This window comes from Pristiophorus japonicus, chromosome 4 (genome assembly GCF_044704955.1).
Source record: "Pristiophorus japonicus isolate sPriJap1 chromosome 4, sPriJap1.hap1, whole genome shotgun sequence".
NCBI lineage: Eukaryota > Metazoa > Chordata > Chondrichthyes > Pristiophoridae > Pristiophorus > Pristiophorus japonicus.
Window position 1 is genome coordinate 73,988,611 of NC_091980.1, and position 25,186 is coordinate 74,013,796.

A 25,186-nucleotide genomic window follows, 5' to 3' on the forward strand; every position below is an offset into this window, starting at 1 on the left:
GCCATGGGCTTTTACTTTCATGACCAGTCTGTCATGTGGGACCTTATCAAAAGCCTTGTTAAAATCCATATACACTACATCAAATACACTACCCTTATCGATCTTCCTTGTTACCTCCTCAAAGAATTCAATCAAGTTAATCAGACACAACCTTCCCTTAACAAATCCATGCTGACTGTCCTTGATTAATCTGTGTCTTTCTAGATGAAGATTTATCCTGTCCCTCAGAACTTTTCCACTAATTTTTCCACCATCGAGGTTAGGCTGACTAGCCTGTAATTACTTGGGCTATCCCTTTCTCCCTTTTTAAACAAAGGTACAATATTAGCAGTCCATGAGTCCTCCAGCACCACACCTGTAGCTAGAGAGGATTGGAAAATGATGGTCAGAGGCTCTGCTATTTCCTCTTTTGCTTCTCTTAACAACCTGGGATACATTTCATCTAGGCCTGGGGATTTATCCACTTAAATGCATCTCCTGGGGGGCATTTTTACAGTGGCTTTTGAAAGGAAAGAAAGACTTGAATTTATATAGCGCCTTTCATGACCGCCAGACATTCCAAAGCGCTTTACAGCCAATGAAGTACTTTTGAAGTGTAGTCACTGTTGTAATGTAGAAAACATGGCAGCCAATTTGCACATAGCAAACTCCCACAAACAACAATTTGATAATGACCAGATAATCTATTTTCGTTATATTGATTGAGGGATAAATATTGGCCAGGACACCAAGGATAACTCTCCTGCTCTTCTTCAAAATAGTGCCACTGGAACTTTTACGTCCACCCAAGAGAACAGACGGGGCCTCGGTTTAACGTCTCATCCAAAAGACGGCAGCTTCGACAGCGCAACATTCCCTCAGCACTGCAGTTGAGTGCCAGCCTAGATTTTTGTGTCCAGTCTCTGGAGTGGGACTTGCACACACAACCTTCTGCCTCAGGCGAGGGTGCTATCAACTGAGCCACAGCTGACAATTCAAGTGCTTGAAACATATTGTAATCAGGGGTAGGGATTAAACTGAGGCAGAAAAACAAAGCAACCTCAACATGGGGAGAACTTTATAGTTGAAAAAAATTCTCTGAATACCTTCTGTTTCAAAGTTTTCAGAGCAAAGGTCAATTTCTCAAATCGCTGACCTCTGCTCTTTGACCTGGGCTCCTGCCAGGCTCAGATCCATGAGTATGATTTCCCCAAGTAGAAAGGAATGGATTTATTGCTAGTTTTTCCAGCCAGCAGTAATTCTTTATGATACGTTCTTACTACACAGTATAAATGCACACGAGGCCCATGCTTGAGAGAAGGTCTGTGACCTGTCCTTTATTCCTTAGCACTCAAGTGATGAAGGTGGGTGGAGCTTCCCCTTTTATACCTGAAGGTCCAGGTTAGGAGTGTCTCCCACCTAGTGGTCAGTGTTCTCACGGTGTACAACTTAGGTCAGTTTATACATGGGTTACAATGCTGGTTGAATACATGACATCACCTCCCCCGCCAAAGTCTTATTGGGATCACAGGTTGAGTCTCTCTGGTGGTTTACGCTCCCTTGCAGAGCGCCTGAGTTGGGGCTCCGGTTGTTGGGCGCTGGCCTGAGTGTCTGCTGTTTGCAGTGCCTCAGGCCTGTCCGGACTGCCCACAGTGACTGGGCTCCCTTTGGTTCCGGTGTTCGGTCACCTGTGGTGGAGTGAACTCTATATCGTGTTCTTCCTCTGCTTCTTCTATGGGGTTGCTGAACCTCCTTTTTGTTTGATCCACATGTTTGCGGCAGATTTGTCCATTGGTAAGTTTAACTACCAGAATCCAATTTCCCTCTTTGGCAACCACAGTGCCTGTGAGCCATTTGGGCCCTGCAGCGTAGTTGAGGACAAAAACAGGATCATTTACATCAATACATCGCGCCTTCGCATTCCTGTCATGGTAGTGATATTGTGACTGGCGCCTGCTCTCGACAATTTCTTTCATGGTGGGGTATATAAGGGATAATCGGGTTTTGAGCGTCCTTTTCATTAGTAGCTCTGCGGGTGGAACCCCTGTGAGCGAGTGTGGTCGGGATCTATAGGCCAACAGGAGGCGTGATAAGCGGGTTTGTAGGGAACCCCCTTGGAATCTGAGCATCCCCTGTTTGATTATCTGCACTGCTCGTTCTGCCTGGCCGTTTGAGGCCAGCTTGAACGGTGCCGTTCTAACATGGTTAATTCCATTGCCTGCCATGAAGTCCTGGAATTCAGTGCTTGTGAAGCACGGGCCATTGTCGCTGACCAAGATGTCCGGTAGACCGTGGGCGGCGAACATTGCTCGTAGACTTTCTACCGTGGCAGAGGATGTGCTTGAATTTAAAATGTCACACTCGATCCATTTGGAGTAGGCGTCGACTACAACCAAAAACATTTTCCCCATGAAAGGACCTGCGTAGTCCACATGGATGCATGACCAAGGTTTGGCGGGCCATGACCAGGGGCTAAGGGGGGCTTCCCTGGGCGCATGGCCCAGCTGGGCACACGTGTTGCACCTGCGAACACAAAGTTCCAGATCTGCATCTATCCCTGGCCACCAAACGTGTGACCTGGCAATTGCCTTCATTGTGACAATGCCCGGGTGCCCATTGTGGAGTTCTCTGATGAACGCCTCTCTGCCCATCTGGGGCATGACTACGCGGTTTCCCCACAGTAGGCAATCGGCCTGAATCGAGAGTTCATCCTTGCGCCTGTGAAATGGTTTAAATTTCTCAGGGCATGCCCTGTACGTGGCTGCCCAGTCCCCATTCAGGACACATTTCTTGACTAGAGACAATAGCGGGTCTCTATTTGTCCAGACTTTAATCTGACGGGCTGTCACGGGTGAGCCTTCGCTTCCGAAAGCTTCAACAGCCATGACCATCTCAGCACCATGCTCGGTAGCCCCCTCAGTGGTGGCTAGTGGGAGCCTGCTGAGTGCATCGGCGCAGTTTTCGGTGCCCGGTCTGTGCCGAATTGTGTAGTCATAGGCAGCTAACGTGAGTGCCCACCTCTGTATGCGGGCCGATGCGTTTGCATTTATGGCCTTGTTGTCGGCCAAAATGGGCTTTAGAGGTTTGTGATCTGTCTCCAGCTCAAATTTCCTGCCAAACAGGTACTGGTGCATTTTCTTTACCGCATATACACATGCGAGCGCCTCCTTTTCTATCAACCCGTAGCCCCTTTCTGCCTGGGACAGACTCCTGGAGGCATTAGCTACCGCTGTAACTGACCCTTGGCATTGACATGCTGCAACACACACCCGACACCATAGGACGACGCATCGCATGTGAACACAAGTTTCTTACATGGGTCATATAGCGTTAACAGATTGTTGGAACATAACAAATTGCGTGCTCTATTAAAAGCCCTTTCCTGGCTGTCCCCCCAGACCCATTCGCGACCTTTGCGTAGGAGCACGTGTAGCGGCTCTAGCAGCGTGCTCAATTTGGGAAGAAAGTTACCAAAATAGTTCAGGAGCTCCAGGAACGAACGCAGCTCCGTCGTGTTACGGGGTCTGGGTGCTCTCTGGATCGCTTCCGTCTTGGATGCAGTAGGGCTGATCCCGTCTGCTGCTACCCTCATCCCCAGGAATTCTACCTCTGGAGCTAGGAAGACACACTTCGCCTTTTTCAGTCGCAGCCCTACCCGGTCCAGTCTGCATAGCACCTCCTCCAGGTTGTGGAGGTGTTCTTCAGTATCGTAACCCGTAATGAGGATGTCGTCCTGAAAAACCACCGTCTCTGGAATCGACTTGAGGAGGCTTTCCATATTTCATTGGAAGATCGCGGCGGCCGAGCGAATCCCAAACGGACATCTGTTGTACTCAAACAGCCCCTTGTGTGTCATGATGGTGGTCAGCTTCTTCGACTCACTCGCCAGCTCCTGGGTCATGTAAGCTGAGGTCAGGTCCAATTTTGAAAAAAGTTTGCCACCGGATAGCGTCGCAAAGAGGTCCTCCGCTCTCGGTAGCGGGTACTGGTCTTGGAGTGACACCCGATTGATGGTGGCCTTGTAATCGCCACATATCCTGACCGACCCATCCGCCTTGAGCACCGGCACAATCGGGCTTGCCCAGTCACTGAATTCGACTGGCGAGATGATGCCTTCCCTCAACAGGCGGTCCAATTCGCCTTCTATCTTTTCCCGCATCACGTATGGCACTGCTCTGGCCTTGTGCTGTACTGGTCTGGCGTCCGGGTTTATGTGAATCACTACCTTGGCCCCCATGAAAGTGCCAATGCCGGGTTGAAATAATGAGTCAAATTTGTCCAGGACCTGTGAGCATGAGGAAATTGCATTGACATCGCCCCATTTCCAGTTCATGACAGCAAGCCAACTCCTCCCCAGTAGTGCGGGACCGTCCCCTGGGACAATCCAGAGTGGCAACCTGTTCTCTGAATCTTTGTGGGTCACGACTACCGTGGCGCTGCCTAGCACCGGAATGATCTGCTTTGTGTAAGTCTGTAGCTGTGCATCAATCGGCGATAATTTTGGCCTCCTGGCCTTGGATGCCCACAACTTTTCGAACTGTTTGATACCCATCAGGGACTGGCTGGCACTCGTGTCTAACTCCATTGATACTGGGGATGCTATTGAGGAGCACTTTCATCATTATCGGTGGCGTCCTGGTGTATGAACTGTATACGTGCTCCACATGAACTCGCTGAACTTCAGCTTCCAGCGATTTCCCCCGTGTCCATTTCTGCAGGTATTTTGCTCATCTCTGCAAACTCTGGCTGAATGTATGCCTCCACGCCTCCAGCAGGAGTTGCGGTTTGAAACAAAAGGTCCCTTGCCAGTCGATCGTCCCTGACTGCCCCTGTTATTGTCCTTGAGTGCACCATTAACAAGTGTTGATGGCCCCATTACTGGCCGCATTGTCCCTTGCAATGGCGTGAATCGCTGTTCAGCTTGCCATTGTCTCTGTCGAACTCCCCCTCTGGGTTCGACTACATGTTGGGGCATGCCTGACTGCCCTTGTCTGCCTGGAGAACTGTGTGCTGCTTTAACAATGTTGAATCTCTGTCCCAAACATTCCTTAACACAGTACCTCTCGTCTGTTCTGCTCGTGGCCATGCTCGCGTGGTTTAAATCCGAGTTTCTTGTCGCCATTGATACGTCCTTACTACACAGTATAAATGCACATGAGGCCCATGCTTGAGAGAAGGTCAGTCTGTGACCTGTCCTTTATTCCTTAGCACTCAAGTGATGAAGGTGGGTGGAGCTTCCCCTTTTATACCTGAAGGTCCAGGTTAGGAGTGTCTCCCACCTAGTGGTCAGTGTTCTCACGGTGTACAACTTAGGTCAGTTTATACATGGGTTACAATGCTGGTTGAATACATGACACTTTAGCTTTTCTTTAAATATTCTTCAAAATGTCAGCTTGAATTGGTAGCAATCTCACGTCTGAGTTAGGTTGCACCTAATACCCCAGCTCCAGGTTTTGAGCATATAAACTAGAATGACAATTCAGTCCATTGTCAGAGATGCTATCTTTCAGAGGATATGTTAAACTGAATGCCTCTTCTAGTGGTTGAGGTGGACTTAAAAGGCACATTTCAAAGAAGATCCAAGAATTCTCCCAGTATCTTGGCCAACATTCTTCCGTTAACTAACATCACCAAAAAGCTCCTGCTTGTTAAATCTCATTATGGGATCTTGCTGTGCTCTGCAGCATCTTCTTACAGAACAACATTTCAAAAAGTAATTAGTAGAATGTGAAGCACTTTGAGAGGACATGATGATAGACAGTTGTGGTTGGAAACACCCAATTAAAACTGCATGTCAGAGCATTTACACACTGTTTCACAGCAAATTGTCATCTGTTTTCTTTTATCGGATGAGGATGCAGCCATTCCTTTGAAGAGAGCACTGTGATCCCTTTTTACTTCCTGAAATACCTGGTCAAGAGCACCTGGACCAGCAGTGCACCTAATAAGCATGGTGTTAAAAAAAGACTTGCATTTATATAGCTCCTTTAACAACCTCAGGACGTCCCAAGGTGTTTTACAGGCAATGAAGCACTTTTGAAGTGCAGTCATTGTTGTAATGTCGGAAACACGCCAGCCAATTTGCATTCAGCAATGAAATAATGACCAAATAATCTGTTTTAGTGACGTCAAATTGGCCAGGACACCGGGAAGAACCCTGCTCTGCTTCAAAAGAGTGCCATAAAATGTTTGCATTCAACTGAAAAGGCACATGGGCAAACTTCTCATCTGAAATATGGCACCTCCATAGAAAAGCACTCTTTCAGTATTGCACTGAAGTGTCAGCCTAGATTTTGTGCTCAAGTTTCTGGAGTAGGAATTGAACCACAACCTTCTGACTTTGAGGCGAGTGTGTTACTCCTGAGTTACAGCTAGTACTACAAGCAGTGCCTTGGAGGAGAGGTATGGCAGTTAATCAGTGAAACAGTGTTAGACAGTAAAATCAAATTGTGATCATTAATGCCCTTTAATCTATCGCTGGTAATGTCCTGATTCATGATTTAGTCCATTGATGTTAAACATGTAAAATAGATTTCTTTCACCACCAACTCATAGATAACATCCGCTGTGGGTGCACAGAGCATTGTGCAAATGCCTTTGAGTGGCAGTTCGACATGGGAGCAGATGTGAAAGGCCAAGTGTGTCATCTGGGAGCCTGCACCAATTAGAGACCATGTGAATTTGAGAGCTCATGCAAGTTGCCATGTTAACAGACAGTGTTCTCAACAACAAACCCATCCGACAATTCACTCTGCATTGTCACTTCCCTCAACTAGTGGTACCACAACAATGGGAACGATTAGATTGCAACTCCAGCTTCTGGCCCATGCTCATCCCCAGCCTCTGTAGCATCTCTACTACCTCAGAAGTCACATCCAACTGAATCCCAATGTGCACCTGCCATGTTGCTGTGTGCTTATGCTACACTTTTAAGCTATTTTAAAAACAAAATCAAAATTTCACTTGATATATTTAAAATAAATGGACCTGACCATTTGGCCCCTTTTGGCTTGTGCATTATGTATTGGAGACAACTTATTACTTGATTTTTTTTCAGCATACCAGGAACAGTGTCGTCTCCTCTGCAGATGTACATCTCTCCTGGGAGTAACTGAATGGAAAGTCAGAAGAAATTCTGACCTTCTGATTCCAGGCACTGGCATTCCTTACCTTGATGATAAATTGACAAGTACAGAATAAATAAATGATTATATAAACACATAAAGAGACTAAGATATCATGTTATGTTGAGTATTGCTTTTAACCTTGAACAGCTGAAATACATACCTCGCCATGTTGTGAAATATTGGCAGTGCAGAGAGTTTCCCGGAAATCGATGTGTTGATTGATTTCTTGTCATTTGCAGAGCAAAGAAGATGAAGCAGAAGAGACTGGGACATGATCCAGCTACAGGGAGAGAGAAAACCTGCACCAATTAGGGAGAAAAACACATCAGACAGAGAGAGAGAGAGAAAAAGAGCTTGCACCTATCAGAGACCAATCACAGAGAGAGAGAAAGATCAAGCGCCAATTAAAGACCAATCACAGAGAGAGAGGAAGAGCAATCATCTATTAGAGACCAATCACAGAGAGAGAGAGAAAGAGAGAGAGAGATGGCACCAATCAGAGACAAATCACAGAGAGAGAGAGGGAGAAAGAGAGAGACGACACCAATTGGAGACAAATCACAGAGAAAGAGAGAGAGAGAGAGAGACAGCACCAATCAGAGACAAATCATAGAAAGAGAGAGAGAGAGAGAGAGAGAGACAGCACCAATTAGAGATAAATCACAGAGCAAGAGATGGCACCAATTAGAGACAAGGTAGGGTCAGACTATGAGAGAACACAGGATGGTCTAAGATAGATTTAAACTGTATATATGTGAACACATGAAGCATAGTAAACAAGATTGGTGAGCTGCAGGCACAAATAGCCATAAGTAAATATTGACCCTGAAATTCCAAGGAGGGCTTCCCACGGGTAAGCCCTGAAAAAATAGAAATAAACTGCGCACTTACCTGGAGCTGCTGCACACGTTGGGACTTCCGATTCACAGGCCTCCTCTCCCAACGACACGCAGCTCGTGCACGTCAGAATGTCCGCAGGAGTCACGTGGGCCTGGACACCCAATCACTGGTAAGTATGTTCTCATTCATAGTAATAGGAGACTCGTAAGTTACGAATCTTCTATTAGTATGAATGAGAAAAACCCCAAAAAGCACAAACACTACAAAAAACATTTAAAAAACACCTCACACAATAAACTAATAGAAATGAAAAATGTTACACATGTTTTTTAAATTAAAAAAATTCCTGATTTAAAAAAAAAGTTAGGGTTAGGGTTTAAAATAAAATTATCTGAGTGGGCAGGGTTTTAACATAAATGTGTTTTTAAATTTTTATTTTAGTCACGTTTTATTTATGTTTTTAAACACTTACGCCTGTAAAAGTAGGCTATACGCCTGCTTTTTCAGGCGCAAGATTTTAAAGGACATTTGCAGGACAAGATATTCGTAAATATCGGAAATCTTGCCCTGCAAGTGTCCTCGCTCCCGCAATACGGAGGCCTGCGCGCTGAAAACCGGCTTTTCTGATGCCTTCCTGGGTCCGTAGAAACTTTGTACGGACCCGGGACATCGGAATTTCAGGGCCATTATGTCATAGCAATAATGGAGACCTGGATCAAAAAAGCACAGGATTGGGTATTAAGCATTCCTGGATAGAGTGTTCAGGAAAGATAGGAAAGCCATGATAGGAGGTGGTGTGGCTGCATTCGTTAAGGAAAATGTTACAATGCTGGAGAGAGAGGATGTCCTGGTGGGGTCAAGGACAGAATTTATTTGGTTAGAGTTAAGAAATAATATAAGTGCCATTACACTACTAGGTGTATTCTATAGGCCACCAAATAGTGGGGAAAATATGGAGGAGCAAATTTGCAGAGAAATTATAGAGAGATGCAAGAACTATAGAGTAGTGCTAACGAGAGACTTCAACTATCCTAATATAGACTGGGATAGTCATAGCGTAAACAACAACAACAACTTGTATATATATAGCGCCTTTAACGTAGTAAGCATCCCAAGGTGCTTCACAGGAGTGTTATAAGACAAAACAAATAAATTTAGCCAAAAGTGCTTTGGAATAGTGAAGTCTAGATGTAACAATGGATGAGAGTTTCAGCAGCGGATGAGCTGAGGCAAGGGTGGAGATGGGCAATGTTACGGAGGTGGAAATAGGCGGTTTTAGTTATGCTGCGGATATGTAGCCGGAAGCTCATTTCAGGGTCAAATATGACACCTAGGTTGCAAACAGTCTGGTTCATCCTCAGATTGATGCTAGGGAGAGGGATGAGTCAGTGGCTAGGGAATGCTGTTTGTGACGGGGACCAAAGACAATGGCTTCAGTTTTCCCAATATTTAATTGAAAATTTCTGCTCATCCAGTACTGGATGTCAGACAAGCAGTCTGAAAGTTTAGAGACCATGGAGAGGTTGAGAGATGTGGTGGTGAGGTAGAGCTGGGTGTCATTAGCGTACATATGGAAATTGATACCATGTTTTTGGATGATGTCGCCAAGGGGCAGGATATAGATGAGAAATAGGAGGGGACCAAGGATAGATCCTTGGGGTACACCAGAGGTAACAAAGCGGGAAAGGGAAGAGAAGCCATTGCAGGTGATTGTCTGGCTACAGTTAGATAGATAAGAATGGAACCAGGTGAGTGCAGTCCCACCCAGCTGGACTATGGTGGAGAGACGTTGGAAGATGATGGAGTGGTCAACCGCATCAAAGGCTGCAGACAGATCAAGAAGGACTAGGAGGGCTAGTTTACCTTTGTCATAGTCACAAATTATGTCATGTGTGATTTTGATGAGGGCAGAGAGGGGGAAGAATTTCTGAAGTGTGTTCAGAGGAACGTTCTTGATCAGTATGTTTCCAGCCCAATGAGGAAGTAGACATTTCTGGATCTAGTTCTGGGGAATGAGGTAGGTCAAGTGGAGCAAGTGTCAGTAGGTGAAAATTTATGAACAATGATCATAGTATCGTAAGGTTTAGATTAGCTATGGAAAAGGACAGGGAGCAATCTGGAGTACAAATACTTAATTGGAGGAAGTCAAATTTCAGTGGGATGAGAATGGATCTGGCCCGGGTAAATTGGAAACAAAGATTGGCAGTCAAAACTGTAGTGGAACAATGGGCTGCCTTTAAAGACGAAATAGTATGGGTACAGTCGAGGTACATTCCCACTAGGGGGAAAGGTAGTGCAAATAAAGTCAAAGCTCCCTGAATGATGGAAGATGAAGCAGAAAAAGAGGGCGTATGACAGATGTCAGGTCGAGAATACATCTATGAATCAGGCTAAATACAGAAAGTTCAGGGGAGAAGTGAAAAAGAAAATAAGAGGGCAAGAGAGGGTATGAGAATAGAATGGCAGCCAACATACGAGATAATCCAAAAGTCTTCTATAGACTTATAAATAGTAAACAGGTAGTATGAGGAGGGATGGGCCCAATAATGGACCAAAAGTAGAGCTACGCATGGAGGCAGAGTGTATGGCTGAGGTACCAAATGAGTACTTTGCATCTGAAGAAGACGTTGCCATAGACATAATAAAGAAGGAGATAGAGGAGACACTGAATAGGATAAAAATTGATAAGGAGGAGGTGCTAGAAAGGCTGGCTTTACTTAAAGTAGGTAAGTCAACAGGATCGGATGGGATGCATCATAAGACACTGAGGGAAGTGAAGGAAGAATTTGCGGAGGCACTGGCCATAATCTTCCAATCCTTCTTAGAAACGGGGGTGGTGCTAGAGGACTGGAGAATTGTAAATGTCACACCCTTGTTCAAAAAAGGGTGTAAAGATAAACCTAGCAACAATAGGCCAGTCAGTTTAACCTCGGAAGTGGGGAAGCAAAATTAACAGTCACTTGGACAAGTGTGTATTAATTAAGGAAGGCCAGAATGGATTTGTTAACGGCAGATCATGTTTAACCAACTTAATTGAGTTTTTTTATGAGGTACAGAGAGAGTTGATGAGAGTAATGCGGTTGATGAGGTGTACATGGATTTCCAAAAGGCGTTGGACAAAGTGCCATATAATAAACTTGGCAGAAAAGTTGAAGCCCATGGAATAAAAGGGACAGTGGCAGCATTGATATAAAATTAGCTAAGTGACAGGAAACAGAGAGTAGTGGTGAACGGTTGTTTTTCGGACTGGAAGAAGGTATACAGTGGTGTTCCCCAGAGAGCGGTACTGGGACCACTGCTTTTCTTGATATATATTAATGACTTGGATGTGGGTATACAGGTTCAGGGCAGAATTTCAAAATTTGCAGATGACACAAAATTTGGAAGTATAGTGAACAGTTAGGAGGATAGTGATAGACTTCAAGAAGACATAGACAGGCTGGTGGAATGGGAGGACACGTGGCAGATGTCATTTAACACAGAAAAGTGTGAAGTGATGCATTTTGGTAGAAAGAATGAGGAGAGGAAATATAAACTAGAGGGTACAATTCTCAAGGGGATGCATGAACAGAGATATATGTGCACAAATCGTTGAAGGTGGCAGAGCTGGTTGAGAAAGCAGTTAAAGAAGCTTACGGAATACTGGGCTTCATGAATAGAGGTATAGAATACAAAAGCGTGGAAATAATGATGAACCTGTATGAAAAACTGGTCCAGCCTCAACTGGAGTATTGTGTCCAATAAAACCGCACTTTAGAAAGGAGAGCCTCAGAGAGGGTGCAGAAAAGATTTACGAGAATGATTCCGAGAGGGACTTCAGTTACGTAGATAGACTGGAGAAATTGGGGTTGTTCTCCTTAGAGCAGAGGAGATTGAGAAGAGATTTTATAGAGGGGTTCAAAATCATGAGAAGTCCAGACATAGAAACTGTTCCCATTGGCAGAAGGGTCGAGAACCAGAGGGCACAGATTTAAAATGATTGGCAAAAGAACACAGCAGGTGGTTGGGATCTGGAATGCCTGAAAGGGTGGTAGAGGTAGACTCAATCATGGCTTCCAAAAGGGAGTTGGGTAAGTACCTGAAAGAAAGGGCTCTGGGGAAAGGGCAGGAGCATGGGATTAGCTGAGGTGCTCTTGCAGAGAGCCAAGCTGAATGGCCTTTTTCCGAGCTGCAACCATTCTATGATTCTATGACCACAGAGAGAGAGACAGCCGGCACCAATTAGAGACAAATCACAGAGAGAGAGAGAGAGAGACAGCGGGCACCAATTAGAGACAAATCACAGAGAGAGAGAGAGAGAGAGAGACAGCGGGCACCAATTAGAGACAACTCACGGAGAGAGAGAGAGAGAGAGAGACAGCCGGCACCAATTAGAGACAAATCACAGAGGGAGAGAGAGAGAGAGAGAGAGAGGGAGCGGGCACCAATTAGAGTCAAACCAGAGAGAGAGAGAGACAGCGGGCACCAATTAGAGACAACTCACAGAGAGAGAGAGACAGCCGGCACCAATTAGAGACAACTCACAGAGAGAGAGAGAGAGAAAGGGAGCGGGCACCAATTAGAGACAAACTAGAGAGAGAGAGAGAGATGGCACCGATTACTGCAACAACAACAACTTGTATTTAACATAGTGAAACGTCTCACAGTGGGAGACACAAAAACCATGCCAAAAATTGCTGGTCACGGGAATATGGGAAGGGAGGACCTTGAGACAATTACTATCACTAGGGGGGTAGTGCTGGACAGGCTAATGGGACTCAAGGTAGACAAGACAAGTCCCCTGGTCCTCATGAAATGCATCCCAGGGTATTAAAAGAGATGGCGGAAGTTATAGCAGATGCATTCGTTATAATCTACCAAAATTCTCTGGACTCTGGGGAGGTACCATCGGATTGGAAAGCAGCTAATGCAACGCCTCTGTTTAAAAAAGGGGACAGACAAAAGGCAGGTAACTATAGGCCAGTTAGTTTAACATCTGTAGTGGGGAAAATGCTTGAAGCTATCATTGAGGAAGAAATAGCGGGACATCTAGATAGGAATAGTGCAATCAAGCAGACGCAACATCGATTCATGAAGGGGAAATCATGTGTAACTAATTTACTGAAATTCTTTGAGGATATAACGAGCATGGTGGATAGAGGTGTACCAATGGATGTGGTGTATTTAGATTTTCAAAAGGCATTCGATAAGGTGCCACACAAAAGGTTACTGCAGAAGATAAAGGTACGCGGAGTCAGAGGAAATGTATTAGCATGGATAGAGAATTGACTGGCGAACAGAAAGCAGAGAGTCGGGATAAATGGGTCCTTTTCGGGTTGGAAATCGGTGACTAGTGATGTGCCGCAGGGATCGGTGCTGGGACCACAACTGTTTACAATATACATAGATGACCTGGAAGAGGGGACAGAGTGTAGTGCAACAAAATTTGCATCTGATACAAAGATTAGTGGGAAAGCGGGTTGTGTAGAGGACACAGAGAGGCTGCAGCGAGATTTAGATAGGTTAAGCGAATGGGCTAAGGTTTGGCAGATAGAATACAATGTCGGAAAATGTGAGGTCATCCACCTTGGAAAAAAACAGTAAAAGGGAATATTATTTGAAAGGGGAGAAATTAAAACATGCTGCGATGCAGAGGGACCTGGGGGTCCTTGTGCATGAATCCCAAAAAGTTAGTTTGCAGGTGCAGCAGGTAGTCAGGAAGGCGAATGGAATGTTGGTCTTCATTGCGAGAGGGATGGAGTACAAAAGCAAGGAGGTCCTGCTGCAACTGTACAGGGTGTTGGTGAGGCCGCACCTGGAGTACTGCGTGCAGTTTTTGTCACCTTACTTAAGGAAGGATATACTAGCTTTGGAGGGGGTACAGAGATGATTCACTAGGCTGATTCCGGAGATGAGGGGGTTACCTTATGATGATAGATTGAGTAGGCTGGGTCTTTACTTGGAGTTCAGAAGGTTGATGGGTGATCTTATAGAAACATTTAAAATAATGAAAGGGATAGATAGGATAGAGGCAGAGAGGTTGTTTCCACTGGAACTAGGAGGCACAGCCTCAAAATACGGGCGAGCCAATTTAAAACCGAGTTGAGAAGGAATTTCTTCTCCCAGAGGGTTGTGAATCTGTGGAATTCTCTGCCCAAGGAAGCAGTTGAGGCTAGCTCATTGAATATATTCAAATCACAGATCGATAGATTTTTAACCAATAAGGGAATTAAGGGTTATGGGGAACGGTGGGTAAGTGGAGCTAAGTCAATGGCCAGATCAGCCATGATCTTGTTGAATGGTGGAGCAGGCTCTAGGGGCTAGATGGCCTACTCCTGTTCCTAATTTTTATGTTCTTATGTTCTTATTAATGTTGGGGAAGTCCAGAACCAGGGGTCACAGTCTAAGGATAAGGGGTAAGTCATTTAGAACCGTGATGAGGAGAGACTTCTTCACCCAGAGAGTGGTGAACCTGTGGAATTCTCTGCCACAGAAAGTTGTTGAGGCCAATTCACTAAATATATTCAAAAAGGAGTTAGATGTAGTCCTTACTACTAAGGGATCAAGGGGTATGGCGAGAAAGCAGGAATGGGGTACTGTAGTTGCATGTTCAGCCATGAACTCATTGAATGGCGGCGCAGGCTCGAAGGGCCAAATGGCCTACTCCTGCACCTATTTTCTATGTTTCTATGTCCCAAGGTGCTTCACAGGAGTATTATGCAATAAAAATTTGACATGAGCAGCATAAGTAGAAATTAACGCAGGTGACCAAAAGCAAGGTCAAAGAAGTATGTTTTAAGAGCATCTTAAAGGAGGAACTAGAGGTAGAGAGGGAGAGATTTAGGCAGGGACTTCCAGAACTTGGGGCCTAGGCAACAGAAGGCACTGCCACCAATGGTTGAGTGATTATAATCAAGTATGCTCAGGAGTGTAGAATTTGAAGAGCGCAGACATCTCGGTAGGTTGTGGGGCTAGAGGAGATTATAGAGATAGGGAGGGCAAGGCCATGGAGGGATTTGAATATAAGGATGGGAATTTTGAAATCGAGACATTGCTTAACTGGAAGCCAATGTAGGTCAGCGAGCACAGGAGTGATGGGTGAACAGGACTTGGTGTGAGTTAAGACAATGGCAGCCAAGTTTTGGATCACCTCTAGTTTATGTAGGATAGAATGTGAGAGGCCAGCCAGGAGTGCGTTGGAATAGTCAAGTCTAGAGGTCATCATAGGCAGTCACTCGGAGTCGAGGAAGACTTGCTTCCACTCCTAAAATGAGTTCTTTGGTGGCTGAACAGTCCAACACGAGAGCCACAGACCCTGTCACATGTGGGACACATAGTCGTCAGAGGAAAGGGGGAGGGTGGCACTGATTTGCCGCACACTCCTTCCGCTGCCTGATCTCTTCACGCTCGCAGCATTGAGATTCGAAGAGCTCAACGCCCTCCCGGATGCACTTTCTCCACCTAGTGCGGTCTTCGGCCAGGTTCTTCCAGGTGTCAGTGGTGATGTTGCTCTTCACCAGGCTTTGAGGGTGTCCTTGTAATGTTTCCGCTGCCACCTTTGGCTCATTTGCCATGAAGGAGCTCCGCGTAGAGCAATTGCTTAGGGAGTCTCTTGTCTCGCATATGAACTAAGTGGCCTGCCCAGCGAAGCTGATTGAGTGTGGTCAGTGTTTCAATGCTGGGGAGGTTAGCCTGGGCGAGGACACTGATGTTGGTGCATATGTCCTCCCAAGGGATTTGCAGATCTTGCGGAGACATCGTTGGTGATATATCTCCAGCGACTTGAGGTGTCTTCTGTACATCGTCCATGCTTCTGATCCATACAGGAAGGTGGGTATTACTACAGCCCTGTAGATCATGAGCTTGGTGGTAGGTTTGAGGGCCTGGTCATCGAACACTTTTCCTTAGGCGGCTGAAGGCTGCACTGGCGCACTGGAGATGATGTTGAATCTCTGCATCAATGTCTGCCTTTGTTGACAAGAGGCTCCCAAGGTATGGGAAGTGGTCCACGTTGTCGAGGGCCACACCGTGAATCTTGATGACTGGGGGGCAGTGCTGTGCGGTGAGGAGAGGCTGGTGGAGGACCTTTGTCTTACGGATGTTAAGTGTAAGGCCCATACTTTCATATGCCTCGGTGAATACATTTGACTATATCCTGGAGTTCAGCCTCAGAATGTGCGCAGATGCAGGCGTCGTCCTCATACTGCAGTTCAACGACAGAGGTTTGGGTGATCTTGGACCTGGCCTGGAGGCGGCGTAGGTTAGACAGCTTCCCACTGGTTCTGTAGTTTAGTTTGGAGCATGGCAGTGAGGAAGATTGAGAAGAGAGTTGGAGCGATGACGCAGCCCTGTTTGACCCCGTCCGGACGTGGAATGGGTCTGTAGTGGATCCGCTGGTAAGGATCACGGTCTGCATGTCATCGTGGAGCAGGCGAAGGATGTTGATAAACTTTTGGGGGCATCCAAAACGGAGGAGGATGCTCCATAAGCCCTCACGGTCGATAGTGTCAAAGGCCTTTGTAAGATCGAAAAAAGGCCATGTATAAGGGCTGGCGCTGCCCCCTGCATTTTTCCTGCAGTTGTCGTGCTGCAAAGATCACGTCCATTGTTCCCCGTAGGAGGCGAAATCCGCACTGTGAAACCGGGAGGAGCTCCTCGGCCACAGGGAGAAGACGGTTGAGGAGAACTCTAGCGACAACCTTCCCAGTGGTTGATAGCAGAGAGATTCCCCTGTAGTTGCCGCAGTCAGATTTGTTCCCCTTTTTAAAGATGGACACAATTGCTGCATCTCTGAGATCTCCCGGCATGCTCTCCTCCCTCCAAATGAGAGAGATGAGGTCATGTATCCATGCCAACAGCATCTCTCCGCCATATTTTAGCACCTCAGCAGGAATTCCATCTGCACCCGTAGCCTTGTTATTCTTGAGCTGTTTTATGGCTTTGCCTACCTTGTGCAGCGTTGGGGTTTCACTGAGGTAGTGACAGGTTGAATGCTGCAGAATGGAGTTGAGAAAACTCGAGTCAAAGGCAGAGTCTCGATTGAGGAGATCTTCAAAATGCTCCTTCCAGCGGGCCCTGACAGCCTCGGTGTCCTTGATGAGTGTTTCCCCATTCTTGGCCAGGAGTGGGATGGAGCCTTGAGAGTTTGGACCATAGGTGGCCTTGACTGCAATGAAGAATCCTCGCATGTCATGGCTGTCGGCCAGTTGTTGTATCATCTGCACTTTCTTCATCCACCTGTTCTTTAGGTCCCGGGTTTTTTGTTGGAGCTCAGCCTTCGGCCGTCTGTAACGTTGCTTTGTAGCTCCCGAGTTGTGTTGTTGCTTGAGGCTCAGAAATGCTCTGCGCTTACGATCTATTAGTTCTTGGATCTCCTGAATGTTTTAATCAAACCAGTCCTGGTGTTTTCTGGATGAGTAAGCAAGTGTCTCTTCACAGGCACTGGTTATGGAGGCCTGGAGGGCATACCAAGCACTGTGGGCATTCAACATCTCAGGGTCATCGAGGCACACCAGATTGGCTGTGAGGCGCTGGCTGTATAAGGCTCTCTTAGCTGGGTCTTTAAGTGCCCAGGCATTGACTTTTTTGCGCGCTGCTTCTGCTGTCCCCTCTGCCTTAGGGCAATGTTAATATTAATGATGGATAGGATTAGGCGATGGTCCGTCCAGCAGTCGTCAGCTCCTGTCATGGCGTGGGTGATGCGCACATTCTTGCGATCCCTGGCTTAGACGATGACATAGTTTGGAACAAGGATGTTGCCACGATGCCTTGTATTTGTCACTCTGGCGGAACAGGGTGTTGGCGATGAGGAGTTCGTGTTCTAGACATTTTTTCAGGAGTAGGGTGCCGTTGGAGTTGGATTTCCCTACCCCCTCTCTGCCAATCACGCCTCCCCAGAGGGCTGTGACTTTGCCGACCCTGGCATTAAAGTCACCTAGGAGGATCAATTTGTCGCCCGTGGGGACACGGGACAGGGATGCCTCGAGGTTGGAATAGAAACCCGCTTTAGCCTCATCCGTTGCATCGAGTGTTGGGGCGTACGCACTGATGACTGTGGCGCATTGGTTCCGGGATAGGGTAAGGCGAAGGGTCATGAGGCGTTCGTTAACCCCGCAGGGGGAGTCTGTGAGGCGGCCGACCAGTTCATTTTTGACGGCGAAGCCGACTCCATGAAGACGGCATTCTTCCTCTGGTTTTCCTTTCCAGAAAAAGGTATAACATCCACCATGTTCCTTGAGCTGGCCTTTCCCTGCCCGCCAGGTCTCGCTTAGGGTGAGATGTCAAAGTGTCTAAGTTCTCGGGCATCTATGGCGGTGTGGCATTCTGGTCTGTCGCTGTTGGAGTTGTCCATTAGGGTCCTGACGTTCCAGGTCCCGAACTTCATATTAGATGTGTGGAAGAAGCCTGTGCGTGAGTTTTTTTAACGTGGGGTGGTCATTGCACACTGACCAACTCATGGGCTTAGCCGAGCAAGGTCTTGGTCCAGTGGCAAGGGGGTCCAAGATGACTGGATACCAGGCACTGCTATATAAGCCTATTGCCTATGGCGAGATGTTGGCTGCAAGCTCGGCACTGAGTAACGCCCTTGATGGTAGGTGGCCTGCTGCTTGGTTGGGGGCAGGCATTGAGAGGGTCAGCGGTCCTCGGGAGTTCAGTGTGAAAGGTCAGGGTGGTCACAGCCACAGTACTCACCACGCGCTGGGGGAGAAGAGACCAGGTCATCAGTGGGGAAGGAGAGGCCCAGTCGTTATTGAAGGGGAGGAGGCCCGATCACCGTTGAGGAGGTGAGGTCCAGCTTCCGTTGAATGAGGAGGAGAAGCCAGCCGTCAAGGAGGATAAGCCCAGCCGCCTAGTCTAGAGGTAACAAACACCCAGTCTAGAGGTAGCAAATGCATGGATGAGAGCTTCAGCAGCAAATGAGCTGAGGCAAGGGCAGAAACAGGCGATGTTACGGAGGTAGAAATAGGTGGTTTTAGTTATGCTGCGGATATGTGGCCAAAAGCTCATTTCAGGATCAAATCTGACACCATGGTTGTGAACAAATCACAGAGCGAGAGAGAGAGAGAGTCGGCACCAATTAGAGACAAATCACCAAGAGAGAGGGAGAGAGAGCCTGCTCTAATTAGAGACAAAACCAGGTCACAGATAGTGGGAGGATATTGGCTGAGCTGCACATAAGACATCATCTTCAGCTGAGTAAATACTCTTCAAGGATGAATATATTCTGAGGATATTTGGGCACTACTGCAGCAAGTTGCCAAAGGGCAGCAAGAAATGTCACTGAGGAGGGTTCTTTAGGAAAACTTAGTATGGATCAAGAGGAACTACAACATTGAGTCATGGATGAGTGGCGCATGGTGTCATTGGCAAGGCTAGCATAGGATTATTGGGCTCAATTTTGGCTGAGCCCGTTTTCAGCGCACTTACAGAGTTGCGCCGTTTATGTATGTTCCGAGATGTGCTGGAAAAAAATGTTGCAATTTTGGCCGCTGTCTGGCCCCTTCACTGCAGTCGTGTAGCATGGCCAGTCGACTCGGGGGGGGTGGAACCTGCGTTCTGTGCTGGAAAATGTGCCAGGACGTCTGCACATGCGCAGTGGAGAATGGTGATGTCCGCGCATGCGCAGTAATGCTGCGAGTTGGCAATCGGCCATTTTTAAAGAGCTAGCTAGCTACTTGTGTTTTCGTGCCAGAAGGAGTGCTGTGGTAGGAAAATCACTGCTGAATTCAAGAAGCAGTGGTCTGTTTGGTAAAATCAATGCTGCATGCCAGCAGAAGTGCCAGAAGGAGTGCCGAATTTGGAAAAATCACTGCTGCATGCAAAATAAATAATGTGTGTTTGAAAAAATCACTGCTGTATGCCAACAGGCAAGGGTGCTGTATTTGGAAAAATCAGTACTGTGTGTTTAGAAAAGTCACTGTGTGTCTAAGAGCATTGGAAAAATGCTGTGAGTGTCTCAGAGCAACTGCAGCAATACAGCAATGCAGCAACATGGACCAAGAACAAAGAATTTCTTGCTGGAAGAAGTAGAGATACTAGTTAATGTCATTGAGAACAGAAGGCAGGAGTTGCATACCAGCAGAGGTCACATAAAAGTGCCACCTAAAGAAATGAAGAAATGCTGCAACCAAGTTGCAGAAGATTACTCGCATTGGTGAACACCAAGAGATCTGGAAGCCAGTTTAAAAAGAAATGGCAGGACCTTGGTCAAATAGTGAGTGTAAGTAATATTTTCATTTATTCAATGCAATTGCAATTGTAAATGTGACCAGCTGTATATGTCCCATCCAGCAGAAAGACACCCTCTCTAAAAAGTTGCATTGTCATCTTTGCAGAATAAATTGTTCCACAGCAAAAGGGAAAGAACTTGAACAGGAGAAGGCCCGCCAAATCTGCACCCACTGACACCCTTGGAAGAGAGGGTCGCTGCTTTGATGGGTCCTGCCTGGAGAAAAGCATCAGTACTGCACAAGCTGGACCCACACTCGAGGGAGAGGGTAAGTCCTGAAAATTCATCATGGCCCTTCAAATCAACCTGCTGCCTGGCCTGCTATGTGAGAGCCTACTCATGCCACCCATCCTGCCCCCTCCTCTGCTGCTAACCATTTGACTGTTCTGCTATATTTTGCAGAACCTGATGCCAATCCTGAAGATGCAGAAGATTCAGACGCGGACGAGCCTGAAGACGAGAACATCTTCCAAGCCAACTCTCCAGACCAACATGGGGGTGAGGGGGGGTTGGGTCAGCTGGATGAAGCTGCCACTTATATACTGAATATGGAGCATGTGCAGTTCTCGGAGTTGCCAGCCCCTTCCATGACTAGTGACATGAGTACTGGTGGGACATTCCATGGTTTCTCCCCTTCCATAACTAGTGGTTTTAGTTCCGTTGGGACATTCCATGGTTTCACACAATCCGAGGTTGCGGGTCCCAGTAGTGGGTTGCAGCAAGTAACGCCCAGCAGGTAACATCCGAGGATACGGTTCCCACTGGGATGCCGCGAGGCAGACCCAGGGCCCCACTGTCCAAGGCTGCGACTCCCACTGGGATGCTGTGAGGCAGACCCAGGGTGAGGGGAAGGAGAAATCGACCACGCTCTCCTGAGATGCAGGATGCAACAGATGTGGTTCAGATTATGTCATTGAGTGCGGAGAGCATTGACCTTACCCGATCACTCCTGGACACCATCAGTGGGGTGAGTGATGAGGTAGCAGGACTGTCAGGAGAAGTAACAGCAATGGCATGGGAAATGGGAACGATGTCCAGGGACATCAGTGAGGGAATAGTGTCCATGAGGGAGGAAATTTCGGAGGTAGTGGAAAGGACGACACTGGAATGATACAGGCCATCAGGGAGGGAATGTTTCAGTCCATTGAGACACTGTCAGGGTGCATGAGGGAGGGCATGTGTCAGTTAGCTGCTGCAATAAGGGAACACACCCAGGCTATGCGCCCATTGACAGAATCAACTGCCACTCCCTCTGCAATCCCTACACCAGCCTCTGAAGAGACCCAAGCCAGGCCCTTCACATTAACACCTGACCCCCCCTTCCGCCCCCCGACCACCCCCCCCCGTCCCCGTCCCCCCACACCCCCCCGCCCCCGTCCCCCCACTCCCCCCACCACCCATCAAGAAGTACACATTAAACAAGATGTTAGAAGGAATAAGTTTGGTACCAAGCCCAGAATGACTGCACCACGACCTGTGGGTATGGGTGATGGAGAGTCCAAGACTAAGCGCAGCGGGCGGTATTAGAGTAAGGGGGAGGAGAGATGGGTGCAGCCTTTCTTTGCTGCTGCTGTTGTTGTTGATGTTACTGTTGTAAATGTTCTCACATTGAAAGTATTTTGTAAGTTATGTAAATTTACAACTTTATGTGATCTGAAAGTTTAAGTGATCTTAGAGTGCAAATGTTCTCACATGGAAAGTATTTTGTAAGTTACGTAAATTTACAACTTTATAAGTGATCTTAAAGTTTTTAAGTGATCTTAGAGTGCAACTGTTTTCAAATTGAAAGTTTTTTGTACGTTATGTAAATTTACAAGTTTATAAGTGATCTTAAAGTTTTAAGTGATCTTAAAGAGTCATATTAAAAATAAAGTTTGATACAAGAAGAATTTTATTACAGTAAAATTAAGTGCATTGTAAACTTTTGAATAAAATATATTTTACATTAAAACTGAATCATGTTCCATTAACACAACACAACATTATGGAACAGCTCCAAAAAATAAACATGTCCGTGCGGAATAGTTGTCGCTGAGCCCTCAGGCATCAGTAAAGCGTTCACGGATGAGCTGCTGGCGCAAGGCTCAAGCAATCGTTAAAGGAGCATGGTGGCTCGCCCTCCTCCACCATCTTGCCCCAGCCTCAGGCACTTGCATGGTTTCCTCATCCTTGTCATCATCCTCCTCCACCTCCTCCTGCTCGTGATCTGCATCTTCCAAATCATTATCATCAGCCACTGTCACCGCAGGTGGGTCTTCTCCCACTATCAGCTGCTGCTGCCTCATGATGGTTAAGTTGTGCAGCATGCAGCACACAACAGTGGACTGACCGACAATCTCAGGGGAGTATTGCAAGTAGCCTCCGGAATAGTCCAGGCATCGGAAATGCTGTTTCAAGATGCCAATGGTCTTCTCTATGATGCTGCGCGTCGCAATGTGCAACATGTTGTATTGACGGTCAGCTTCCGTCCGGGTTACGCGTAGGGGCGTCATGAGCCAGGTGGCGAGGCCGTACCCTTTGTCTCCCAGTAGCCAGGTCTGCCCTTCTGGCTGCTGCTCAAACATGGCAGATACAACGCTGTTGCATAGATGAACGCATCATGGGTGCTGCCAGGATATCGACTGACATGATGCGATGCATGTTGTCACACACGAGCTGCACATTAATGGAGTGGAAGCCTTTTTTATTCCTGAACAGCTCGGCATCCTTCAAAGGTGCTTGCAAGTCAATGTGGGTATAATCAATGCAGCCCTGTACCTTTGGGAAGCCAGCAATCCTTGAGAACCTCACAGCCCTGTCATGGATTGCTTGGGCAGCCATTGGGAACTTGATGAAGTCATTCCTCCGCACATACAATGCAGCCATGACCTGGCGAATGGAGATATGTGTTGCATGTTGAGAGATGGCGCACATATCTCCAGTTGTAGCTTGAAACGATCCGGAAGCATAGAATGAAAGTGCAGCTGTAACCTTCACTTCAACTGACAAAGCAGTCTACCTGTTGCTCCTCGGCTGCAGGTCTGGTCTCAGCAACTCACAGATCTCACGGACAACTTCTCTGCGTAAATGAAGCCTTTTAACACAACCTGCATCACTCAGGTACAGGTACAAATGCGTGACTCGAAATTGCCGAGGTGGGTAAGGCCTCCTGCCCAGCAGCCTATGGGCACTGATGTTTCTGATATGATAAGCTCTAATCAATTGTCTCCTACATAGCACAATGATGCAAAACACTTGCAAAAGGTATGGCATTGTCAGAATTGCCCCCATACTTAAAGTTAAACTTTTCAAAGAAGGTCAAAACGGCCGGAAAGCAGGCAGAGCAGGTTTACAGTTCTCTCTCTCTCTCTCTCTCGTTCCCCCTCCCCCGCAAAGTCTGTATGTGTTTTGTAGTGATGTGTGTATCGTCGTCCTACGGCCTGGTGGGGGGGAAGTGTGATGTTATGTATTGATATGTGTATCGTCCTGGTACCTTAAATGTAATGTAAGCACAATGCTACACCACAGAGGGCGCTGTGGTGGGAAACCTGGAAGTACCTGCAACAGGCACTATAAAAGGCTGACCACCTGAGAGGCACTCTGGAGCTGAGCAATAAAGGACAAAGGTCACAGCAGTTAGATTTACACCAGACCATGTGGAATCAGTGATTTGTGTGCTACATACACCACAGTATGGATGGACCACACTCAAAGGTCTTTTGTCCTCACCTCTCTCCCTCCCCCTTTGAGTCTTGTGACCTCTCTCTCCCTCCTCCTCCCCCCCTTGATTCTTGTGACCTCTCTCTCCCCCTCCTCCTCCACCCCACCTTGAGTCTTTTGACCTCTCTCCCTCCCCCCCGAGCCTCTCCGTTGAAATGCAGCCTCTCCCTCTCTGTAGCCCCTGATGCTTGCCAGCTCCCTCCCTCCCCCACCACCACCACACACCCCACCCAACCCCCAGCCCCAGCCACTCTGTTGATTTGCTAGCAGCCTCTCCATTGAATCCCAATGCCAGCCAGTTCACTCGCTCCCTCCCCTAGCCCAGGCTGAGTAGCCTCCGGTGTGTTGTCCCGCTGCTAGCCCAGGCCGAGTGGGCTCCCGGTGTGTTGTCCCGCTGCTAGCCCAGGCCGAGTGGCCTCCCGGTGTGTGTGTCGCTGCTAGCCCAGGCCGAGTGGCCTCCCGGTGTGTTGTCCCGCCGCTAGCCCAGGCTGAGTGGCCTCCGGTGTGTTGTCCCGCTGCTAGCCCAGGCCAAGTGGCCTCCCGGTGTGTTGTCCCGCCCCTAGCCCTGGCCGAGTGGCCTCCCGGTGTGTTGTCCCACCCCTAGCCCAGGACGAGTGGCCTCCCGGTGTGTTGTCCCGCCACTAGCCCAGGCCGAGTGGCCTCCCGGTGTGTTGTCCTGCCCCTAGCCCAGGCCGAGTGGCCTCCCGGTGTGTTATCCTGCCCCTAGCCCAGGCCGAGTGGCCTCCCGGTGTGTTGTCCCACCACTAGCCCAGGCCGAGTGGCCTCCCGGTGTGTTGTCCTGCCCCTAGCCCAGGCCGAGTGGCCTCCCGGTGTGTTATCCTGCCCCTAGCCCAGGCCGAGTGGCCTCCCGGTGTGTTGTCCTGCCCCTAGCCTAGGCCGAGTGGCCTCCCGGTGTGTTGTCCTGCCGCTAGCCCAGACCGAGTGGCCTCCCAGTGTGTTGTCCTGCCCCTAGCCCAGGCCGAGTGGCCTCCCGGTGTGTTGTCCTGCCCCTAGCCCAGGCCGAGTGGCCTCCCGGTGTGTTGTCCTGCCCCTAGCCCAGGCCGAGTGGCCTCCCGGTGTGTTGTCCTGCCCCTAGCCCAGGCCGAGTGGCTCCCGGTGTGTTGTCCTGCCCCTAGCCCAGGCCGAGTGGCCTCCCGGTGTGTTGTCCTGCCCCTAGCCCAGGCCGAGTGGCCTCCCGGTGTGCTGTCCTGCCGCTAGCCCAGAACGAGTGGCCTCCCGGTGTGTTGTCCTGCCCCTAGCCCAGGCCGAGTGGCCTCCCGGTGTGTTGTCCCGCCCCTAGCCCAGGCCGAGTGGCCTCCCGGTGTGCTGTCCT

The 25,186-nt window shown here is 48.0% G+C and overlaps 1 long non-coding RNA gene across 1 annotated transcript in view; it reads right to left on the reverse strand.

Annotated features, from left to right (window-relative positions):
• LOC139262091 (uncharacterized) overlaps positions 1-7,470 on the reverse strand; it is an 83,549-nt gene extending 76,079 nt beyond the window's left edge. Inside the window, exon 1 of the long non-coding RNA XR_011592886.1 lies at positions 7,267-7,470. This is a non-coding gene — a long non-coding RNA (uncharacterized lncRNA). The remainder of the gene's footprint in view (positions 1-7,266) is intronic.
• Positions 7,471-25,186: the final 17,716 nt, after the last annotated feature.